Below are 11,312 nucleotides of genomic sequence, written 5' to 3' on the forward strand. Positions count from 1 at the left end.
CGGCAGGGGTGCCCCTCTCTACCCTCCTGTACGCCATTGCCCTTGAGCCCCTTATTGGTGGCTTGACGACCAAGCTCTATGGCCTCACCCTACGCCAACACACTTTTCGCTGTCGGGCATATGCTGATGACCTCCTCCTCCTCATTCGCTCCGGCTCTGAGATTCGGGAAGTCCTCGAATTGATTACCCGTTATGGGGCTGCCGCTGGCAGTGCCATGAATGTCGCCAAATCTTCTGCAATGCACATTGGACGAGGCCTCCAGGAGGGTGAAGTGGCATCCCTGCCGCTTGTGCGGACTTTCCGGTACCTGGGCATTACCTTTACCACCACGGTCACACGTACAGCGGCAACGAATTTCCGTCGCCTGTTACACGTCATCCGCAACGACGTCCGCCAGAACCTCATGCGTCGCCAGGACACACTTCAACGGGTTGAGTTTATTAATCTTTATGTGGCGTCAAAATTGGTTCACATCGCGCAAGTTCTCCCTCTGCCAACTGTAATTTGGCGCAACCTTCAGGCGGCTTTTGGCTATTATCTCATGGCTGGTTCAATGTTCAAAGTCCGTTATGAGACACTTACCCTGCCCCCACGGTATGGTGGCGTCGGGCTCGTCAATGTCCGTCTGCGAGCTGCAGCGTTGTACATGAGTACCATGAGAAAACAGTGGATAGGCCAGGGTACATCTCTAACACGCAGCTTGCTTGAGGTCCTCCTACCTGCTTCCACCTCACCACCGGTGTCGTGCCTCATTTGTCCCATCTTTCGACCTTTTTCGTCGACTACAGTTACATACATACCAGTCTCCCAGATACACGCCTACCTACGACTAAGGATTTTTACAGCCTATTGCTGCGCTGTGTTCCCCGGAATGTGATGGAGACCAAACATCCCTCCATCCATTGGCCCATAGTGTGGACTACCGTCCACCAGCCCTTTCTCCCTACGAACGTGCGGGCACTGTGGTATCACATAGTCAACAGGAAATTTGCCTCGACATTGTCTTGTCAGATTCCCCTCTTTGTCTCCTTTGCCAGCAACTGGACACTGATGAACACCGTCTGACATGCGCCTCATCGCAAGATGTATGGCGCTTCGTGCAGCAAATCATTGCCTGCTATCTCCGGGTGCCACCAGACACAATCGAACCTCGATTGTTTCTATACCCGGAGGACCGACATTTTCCCGCCGCCAAATGTCATGCTATTACGTGGGTCAAAGGGTGGGCGGTCGCTTATCTCTTTCATGAGGGACCTAAATCCCGCTTCGACTTCTGGACCTATTTACGAACAGCCGATGCAGCTCTCGAAAACACGCCACGTTACCGAACATTATTTGCTAACTATCTTCGAGCGATCTTTGTTAGACCTCCACTGAGTTGGGGGCTGCCTAGCTCAGAGGGCACCCACCCCTCCTCCCCCGCGGTGTCTGAGTTTCAACCACCTACGATCTACTCTACTTCTTACCTCCGCGGATGGGAGAGCGCGTCGCAAATTGCGCGGATTTTATTTCTTTTTGCTTTTCCTTTTTCCCTTCTTTTTCTTTAACCAGAATTTATATTTCTTTTCTCTTTCGCCGATATGTTCCTATAATTTCATGATATTAGTGAATCTTACAAAAACACATGCAAATAAATAAATCACAGCGCCTTCCACTACTGTTGATTCCTGTGTCTCCCATTTCCCTAAGCACCGCAGGCTCGGTGGTGGCGAGGAGGACACTGTGGCCAGGCCTCGGGTTTCGAACCCTGCCCACTTTGACGCCCGAGCCCCCACCGATCCACTACATGAAGAAAAAAGAAAAAGATGGATAGAGCGTCTGCCATATAAGCAGGAGATCGCTGGTTCGAGTTCCGGTCGGGGCACACATTTTTAGCTGTCCCCATCGAGGTATATCAACAACACCTGTCGGCAGCTGAGGGTTTCAATTGATTATCATTTATTCTAGAGAAGCTGCACGGTCATCCGTGGTATCTGTTCTTTAGAGAACAGTTACTATCTTCATATATATCTTGTGGTTTAGCTTGCAGGGGTGCTCATTTCTGTTTGCTATTGTGTTGTTGTTTCCTTGTTCTAGGAGGGGAGCCGCAGAACTAATCAAATTTCTCTTTTCAGAGGCTTTGCTTCTTTTCTTGCTGTAACGTAATTTTGTAAATCATGACCACCCCGCACCCTCCACCCCTGCCTCCGCGCCTCAGTCACAGATGGCCAATGTGAGGGAACTAACACAAGCTTTTTAGTGCAGAACCAACAAACTGCTGTCCTACTAACGACGGTGCAACAACTACTGGCTGCACAAGCTGCGTCGGCCGCCACACAGACAAACAGACAAGCTCAAAAAGTGCCGCCGACCGGCATTCCACCGTTCTAACGACACAGAAAAGAAATGGCTCGAATACCTGCCACAGTCCCAAGCACATTGTCAAGCTCATCGTGTTGAAGGTACTGTAAGACTACAATACTTTATTTCGATTCCCTCGCCCCCAGTCTTAAGGTTAATACAAAAATTATCCCGACGAACTCAGTTATGAATAAATAATCCCTGCATTAACCAATTACTATGACTAGACGGTCCAAATAGCTGCAACCAGATTTCAGTTTCTTCACTTGCAGAAAAATCCGGAACAGACGTACCGTCAGTGGTACACAGAACTAATGGGCACCACTAGGAAGTGTAAATTTAAGTGTAATTGGGTAACTTTTACAATGATCTAATGATTAGGTGTGCAATAATATTCATTGTCCCCAATAGCATAATATGGGAAGAGATCCTAAAGTACTCTGGTCCATCACTGCCTCAAGCATTGCAAATCTTAGAGCAATATGATACTGGAGCCATATCCGCCGATAAGTTTGACCAGGCCCTCACTTGTCGGGTCATAATGCCCCTTGCTCGCCACCGCCCCAAGCAGCCACAGCAAGGAGCGCGTACACAGCCGCGCGGGCAGCCACGTATACAGGTAAACGAGTCTGTGAACTTAGTGACGTCTTGCCCTAGATGTTTTGCTCGCCATAAAAGACAGGATTGCCCATCACGTAACGCGATGTGTTACACATGTGGAAGAAAAGGCCATGTCCAAGCTGTTTGTTTGCAATGGCACAAAATGCCAATTTTGCCCGATCCCAGAAAAGAAAAGGCTCGTGCACATGCAATGAACGCCATGTTTTCCAAACCTACGTTGGGTTCAAATGGCTCTGAGCACTATGGGACTCAACATTCCGATCGGCAAAGAGGCTGTGAGAAGATCGATAGTAGGCACCAGAGCAAGTGAGCTTATCAGGAGAGAGGCCAACGACAGACTCGCAGGAAATGTACGCCAACGCCCTCCAACTCCCTGTATTCAGAACGCCGTCGTGTACCGGAAGGCTTGTCAGTCATCCAGCGAGTCGAGTTTTCAGTGACAGCCTAGTCACTTGTAGTCGGATACAGAGTCTTAGTCTGAGGCAGCACATAGCGACCAGAGTAGCGTACAGAGCAGACTTGTAATACACCAGCAGTGAGGCTAACGTGGACTGTTAGGGAAGACCTCGTATCACAACAACTAGCTTGACGTCGATCTGTTGTAGAATTTTAGAACATATGTTTGGCTCGAATATCATGACGTTTTTGGAAAACCCAGAATCTACTCTGTAGGAATCAACATGGATTCAGGAAACAGCGGTCGTGTGAGACCCAACTCGCTTTATTTGTTCATGAGACCCAGAAAATATTAGATACAGGCTCCCAGGTAGATGCTATTTTCCTTGATTTCCAGAAGGCGTTCGATACAGTCCCGCACTGTCGCCTGATAAACAAAGTAAGAGCCTACGGAATATCAGAACAGCTGTGTGGCTCGATTGAAGAATTTTTAGCAAGCAAAACACAGTATGTTGTTATCAATGGAGAGACGTCTACAGACGTTAAAGTAACCTATGGTGTGCCACAGGGGAGTGTTATGGGACCATTGCTTTTCACAGTATATATAAATGCCCTAGTAGATATTGTCGGAAGTTCCATGCGGCTTTTCGCGGATGATGCTGTAGTATACAGAGAAGTTGCAACAATAGAAAATTGTAGCGAAATTCAGGAAGCTCTGCAGCGGATAGGCACTTGGTGCAGGGGGTGGCAGCTGACCCTTAACATAGACAAATGTAATGTATTGCGAATACATAGAAAGAAGGATCCTTTATTGTATGATTATATGATAGAGGAACAAACACTGGTAGCAGTTACTTCTGTAAAATATCTGGGAGTATGCGTGCGGAACGATCTGAAGTGGAATGATCATATAAAATTAATAGTTGGTAAGGCGGGTACCATGTTGAGATTCATTGGGAGAGTCCTTAGAAAATGTAGTCCATCAACAAAGGAGGTGGCTTACAAAACACTCGTTCGACCTATGCTTGATTATTGCTCATCAGTGTGGGATCCGTACCAGATCTGGTTGACGGAGGGGATAGAGAAGATCCAAAGAAGAGCGGCGCGTTTCGTCACAGGACTGTGATAGCGTTACGGAGATACTTTAACAAATTCAAGTGGCAGACTCTGCAAGATAGGCGCTGTGCATAGCTGTGTAGCTTGCTCGCCAGGTTTCGAGAGGGTGCGTTTCTGGACGAGGTATCGAATATATTGCTTCCCCCTACTTATACCTCCAGAGGAGATCACGAATGTAAAATTTAAGAGATTAAAGCGCGCACGGAGGCTTTCAGACAGTCGTTCTTCCCGCGAACCATACGCGACTGGAACAGGAAAGGGAGGTAATGACAGTGATACGTAAAGTGCCCTCCGCCACACACCGTTGGGTGGCTTGCGGAGTATAAATGTAGATGTAGATGTAGATGTAGATGAGTTAAGTAACTTCCTTATTCTTAATACTAAAGAACCCAGTTAATATATGCATGCAGTTGTGTTATAGAAAGAGGATACTGGCCACCAAACAACATCTTCTGCTTGACTCCCATGGTTCAAGCCTACACTGACAAAGAGACGACAAAAGAAGAACTACCTTCCAAGCTGTGGGCCATAGCTATTTTAAAGTTTCTACTGAAATTAACAAGTTTCTTGTGCTGGTCATTTTCACAGCAGCTGTGTATAAATTACAGTTGTTCAAAATAAAAACTCCTTTTGCATGCTGCACATTTTTTAAATTTATCTTGTGCACCATGACGCATTTCGAATTATTTACAAGGCCTCTTCAACTGGTGTCCTGATATGATTTATTTTCGTCTAGTTATCGTTTGCTCTTATAGTTTATACACTCCTGGAAATTGAAATAAGAACACCGTGCATTCATTGTCCCAGGAAGGGGACACTTTATTGACACATTCCTGGGGTCAGATACATCACATGACCACATTGACAGAACCACAGGCACATAGACACAGGCAACAGAGCATGCACAATGTCGGCACTAGTACAGTGTATATCCAACTTTCGCAGCAATGCAGGCTGCTATTCTCCCATGGAGACGATCGTAGAGGTGCTGGATGTAGTCCTGTGGAACGGCTTGCCATGCCATTTCCACCTGGCGCCTCAGTTGGACCAGCGTTCGTGCTGGACGTGCAGACCGCGTGAGACGACGCTTCATCCAGTCCCAAACATGCTCAATGGGGGACAGATCCGGAGATCTTGCTGGCCAGGGTAGTTGACTTACACCTTCTAGAACACGTTGGGTGGCACGGGATACATGCGGACGTGCATTGTCCTGTTGGAACAGCAAGTTCCCTTGCCGGTCTAGGAATGGTAGAACGATGGGTTCGATGACGGTTTGGATGTACCGTGCACTATTCAGTGTCCCCTCGACGATCACCAGAGGTGTACGGCCAGTGTAGGAGATCGCTCCCCACACCATGATGCCGGGTGTTGGCCCTGTGTGCCTCGGTCGTATGCAGTCCTGATTGTGGCGTTATCCTGCACGGCGCCAAATAGGCATACGACCATCATTGGCACCAAGGCAGAAGCGACTCTCATCGCTGAAGACGACACGTCTCCATTCGTCCCTCCATTCACGCCTGTCGCGACACCACTGGAGGCGGGCTGTACGATGTTGGGGCGTGAGCGGAAGACGGCCTAACGGTGTGCGGGACCGTAGCCCAGCTTCATGGAGAGGGTTGCGAATGGTCCTCGCCGATACCCCAGGAGCAACAGTGTCCCTAATTTGCTGGGAAGTGGCGGTGCGGTCTCCTACGGCACTGCGTAGGATCCTACGGTCTTGGCGTGCATCCGTGCGTCGCTGCGGTCCGGTCCCAGGTCGACGGGCACGTGCACCTTCCGCCGACCACTGGCGACAACATCGATGTACTGTGGAGACCTCACGCCCCACGTGTTGAGCAATTCGGCGGTACGTCCACCCGGCCTCCCGCATGCCCACTATACGCCCTCGCTCAAAGTCCGTCAACTGCACATACGGTTCACGTCCACGCTCTCGCGGCATGCTACCAGTGTTAAAGACTGCGATGGAGCTCCGTATGCCACGTCAAACTGGCTGACACTGACGGCGGCGGTGCACAAATGCTGCGCAGCTAGCGCCATTCGACGGCCAACACCGCGGTTCCTGGTGTGTCCGCTGTGCCGTGCGTGTGATCATTCCTTGTACAGCCCTCTCGCAGTGTCCGGAGCAACTATGGTGGGTCTGACACACCGGTGTCAATGTGCTCTTTTTTCCATTTCCAGGAGTGTAGATATAAAACAGTTCGTGAGACTTCTATAATAAAATGGAGAAGTACTTACTGATTCATTAATTTTAAGCTACACTGCTGTTTCTTAGATGGAAAAACTTGTTGAAAATTTGCACTTTCCATTATGCTCACTTCTTTCTCTCTTTATAGCGTCATTTGTTTCTGTAAATGTTTGCTTCCAACTGTTCTTTTTTCTGTGACTATATGTAAATGTGTGTATGTAATTGTGACTACACAGAAACATGGTGAATCTGAACTGCAGCAACAAAATTTTGGGGACATTTTTTGAATATTTTAGTATCAGCATCCCATGTTAGCCGTGGATCGTTATAAAGTAGTCGCACTGCGTTTCAGCTCTTATTCCCATCTATCTTTGTGTCTGTATTCCTCTGAAAATATAATCACAACATTACAATTATGAAGGGTATGTGCTATGATTATGTCTGGAAACAAACTTCTTCCACTGACGCACGGTACCTGCTGTTTGATGCCTGGTTTGCACTTCGCTTCAAACCCACTCGCCTATGTTGTGTGCTGGCAATATCCGTTAACGCCAAATTTCGCTGGTCTGTCCTAACAGATTCATCGTAAGGCCCACATTAATTTACACGGTTATTTTGCGTAGTGTTGCTTGTCTGTTAGCACTGACAACTTTACGCAAACGCTGCTTCTCTCGGTCGTTAAGTGAAGGCCGCCGGCACTGCGGTATCAGTGATGAGAGGTAATGTCTGACATTTGGCTTTTTCGTCACACTCTTGAACTGTGGATCTCGGAGCACTGAATTCCTTAACGATTTCCGAATTGGAATGAACCATGCATCTAGCTCCAACTACCATTCCACGTTTAAAGTCTGTTAATTCCCGTTGTGTGACCATAATCTCATCGGACACCTTTTACATGATGTTAAAACAAACGCCTTTCAGCATATAGTTTCCAGACTTATTTTATTTGGTTACCAGTTTCGGCGATGTACTACGCCATCTTCTGGCCCTTTGTACAGACAACAATGGTAGCAGCATGAAATAGATAACCAAAAAAGGGGAGTGGTGCAAGTCTTAAATGCAGTGGTAAAATGTAATAGCATAACAATACTAACCAGTACAGGAAGTTAGGTAGAGTTACAGATAAATTAAGGAATAAAGTTAGGGAACAGTTGCACACTGTATTAACTTAAGCTAGTGAGAAAAGTATATAGGCCGTATAATCGTAAAAAGGGAACCTACTAAACGAAGCTCAATATTCCATGTTATGAATAACCACAGTATAGTGCTAATGCATCGCCCATGAAATAACTGGAGTAAAACAGTGTGGTCACGTACTCATGTGTACAGACTAAATACAAAACATTTGATAACATGCTGTCATATAGTAGTAAAACATATACCACTTAATGGAGGTCAACCCCATAACTATCTGTATCATCATGTTCCATATACTACTAATAAGTAATAAGAGGAGAATACAAAAATACATCACTGCAGTCTATCAATCACAAACTCATAAGATGAATCTTATTTAATGAAGCCTTTCTAGTGAACCAAACTATGAATCTAATGTAATACACCGTAACGAATTCCCACTAAGCAGTAAGTATTGAAATATATGGAAAAGGCAAAACTAACGTTATTACGAAAGTTATAAGTCTGCTGGTAAGCACATGCGGCTAGATGATAAACCAAACCGCAACCTATGATATAGGCCTAAAGAAAATTACTGCGATACATATGCAATATATCAGAAAGACACTCATTACAATTCGAACAACCAAAGCCGCGTACCTCTATGTGTCACGTAGCCCTTAAGCAAGGGAAGAGAAAGGATAGTATAACCTACTACATAAAAACCATCAAAACACTGTGTCGGGTATTACAAGGCATTAGAGGTTCAGGTGTGCAATCTGAACGAACACCCATGTCAACTAATAAAACTAGTAATCGCATGAAAACGAACACTCTTCATGTAACATGGAAACAATTTAAGTGGGGAAAGAATTCACAACACTAACACCATACTAACAACCAATGTAGGGTAGAAAACGTCGTGGTTACAAGTCGAAGAATGAAGGTAAACAATTAAGTAGGTTGAGACAACGTCAACCTACGTCACCCAAGAGTGGTTAAAAACTAGGAAAGTGCAAATGAGTAACGACATATGTATTATTTTAAGAATAATAACTGTAGGGTTGTAGTGCAGCGTAGAAAACTGACGTTACAAACCAAGTAACGAATATTTATAAAGAAAAATTCCTGTACATGCTGAAGATCAGTAAAAACAATATCGTGTGTCGTTACACATTTATCCTAAGAAATTATTAGCGAGAAGTACGAAGGTCACAAACTAAAATTATGTATTCCTCTTAGAATGGTGTCTCATATGTACAGTATATATGAAAGCATTGCACTCAGTACTGCGCCGTAATCAGGAAACTATGTTGATGTATTTTAATATACAGACAAACACAAATGTAAGGTAGAATGACCAAAATGATCAGAAATTTGAAACTTCCAGTCTGTCGAAGAATTGTATACAATTGTACATGTGAAACCAAGCCCTTGTATTTCAATTATACCAATCCTAAAAGAAAAAAGAAAGAACATTTTGCACAGGCCACCGACCGTGTTTATGGTATAAAAACACCATATGAGAATGAATGCCTAACATACTGGCGTGGACTAAACCAAGGGGAACAAACAGAGAGAGAAAGTACAGCCATATCAGAAAGTACAGCCATATCAGGCTGCGAATATCACGTGTTACTGAGATTTCTGTGTTAGAAATAATTAATAATAAACCGTTGCAATGGGAAACGGTTAAATCAAAAAATGAGACCCAGGCCATCACCACATAAAGTGCTAAAGACACCGTGATGTTATCTAGACGACAATACCCAATTCAATAAAACCTATGGAAACCCAGGTGATGTCTAATCTCCGTAAAAAAGGGGAGGGGGGAGCGCACAATACGAGAGATGACTTGTATTTGGGGTCACAGTTGAGAACTGAAGGAGAGAAAACTCGTAATCAACTAGTGGAGATTAGTAAGAGTGGTCCCATTACATCATGTCAAATGAAGTCATGAAACTGATACAATATGTAGAATGTCCTAAAAAAGTAGCATGTCTAAAGATATGAGTATCGTGTCGTAACATAGGTCCCTCTGTTACATGTGCAATACTATACCCATTGACGACCATAGACGATAAAGCCATACAAATCTACAATTTACAAGACCAATGAAACCAAAACCACATCGAAGTACATAACCTATTTTTAATAACGGTTGAGGACGTGTTTTTGCTTAAAGGAATGGGAGAAATTTTATGTAATATGTCATGACAACAGTATGGTCAATACAGGCCGAATACGGAAAGTTAATGATAGCAGCACATTCATTAACGTTAACTATTTTAGATGAAGTTCAATCGAATTAATGCTGTGATACTGTATGAGTGGGAAACACGAATAAGTGAGTAAGTAAATGATGATAGACGCAAATATCATGTATAAAAACCAGAGAAAGGCAGCTACCTAACACATAAAAAGAAACGGTTGAAAGAAACAGCTCATCACTAGCATACAAATACAAAGTCCACAAACGCGCAACACACACCACACACACACACACACACACACACACACACACACACACACACACAAACATGCAAACATACAAGCACATATGAACAAGAAACACCCACAAGTACAAGCAAATGGTACACTGCCACTTACAACACGAAAGCAGCCCACGAAATAGGCAACATATTGAAAAGAAATAAGGACTAAAAGTAGCTTACAGAACAGATTACTCAATGCAGAGAAATCTAAGAGCAACCTACACAAACACGACAAACACAACACATGTGATATTTACCAACTAACTTGTCAGGACCGCAAATCACTTTATAGTGGACAGACAAGCTGACGTAGAATCCATGCATACTATAAAAATGTGTGTATGTATGTACAGGGTGACAATTATTGAACTATATGCAAAAGAACATAAATTAGTTACAAAGTACGGTGTGCACACACTTTATTTAAAAAGTAAACGTCATACAGGTATTCGGATGAAGGTTATGTTGGATGCGCCTGCCATCAAATGGTTCAAATGGCTCTGAGCACTATGGGACTTAACAGCTGAGGTCATCAGTCCCCTAGAACTTAGAACTACTTAAACCTAAGGACATCACACACATCCATGCTCGAGACAGGATTCGAACCTGCGACGGTACAGGTCGCGCGCTCCAGTCTGTAGCGCCTAGAACCGTTCGGCCACCTCGGCCGGCGCCTGCCATCATTGGCGATGATGTGGCGCAGACGAATGGCGAAATTCTGCATGACCCGCTGAAGTGTCGGAACATCGATGCTATCGATGACCCACTGAATGGCTGTTTTCAGCTCCACAGTGGTTCTGGATTACTGAATGTATTCAGATACGGAGAATACGGCGGCCAATCGAGGCCAATGCCAGTGGCCGCTGGGTACTCCAGAGCCAGGATGCGATCCCCAAAGTGCTCCTCCAGGACATCAAACACTCTCCTGCTTCGATGGAGTCAAGCTCCGTCTTGCATGAAGCACATCCTGTCGAATCATTTTGGATAACAGGGTCAAAATCATCTCCCAAAATCTTCACGCACCGTTTGGCAGTCACCGCAC

Source organism: Schistocerca gregaria, chromosome 2, assembly GCF_023897955.1.
Source record: "Schistocerca gregaria isolate iqSchGreg1 chromosome 2, iqSchGreg1.2, whole genome shotgun sequence".
Lineage (NCBI taxonomy): Eukaryota > Metazoa > Arthropoda > Insecta > Orthoptera > Acrididae > Schistocerca > Schistocerca gregaria.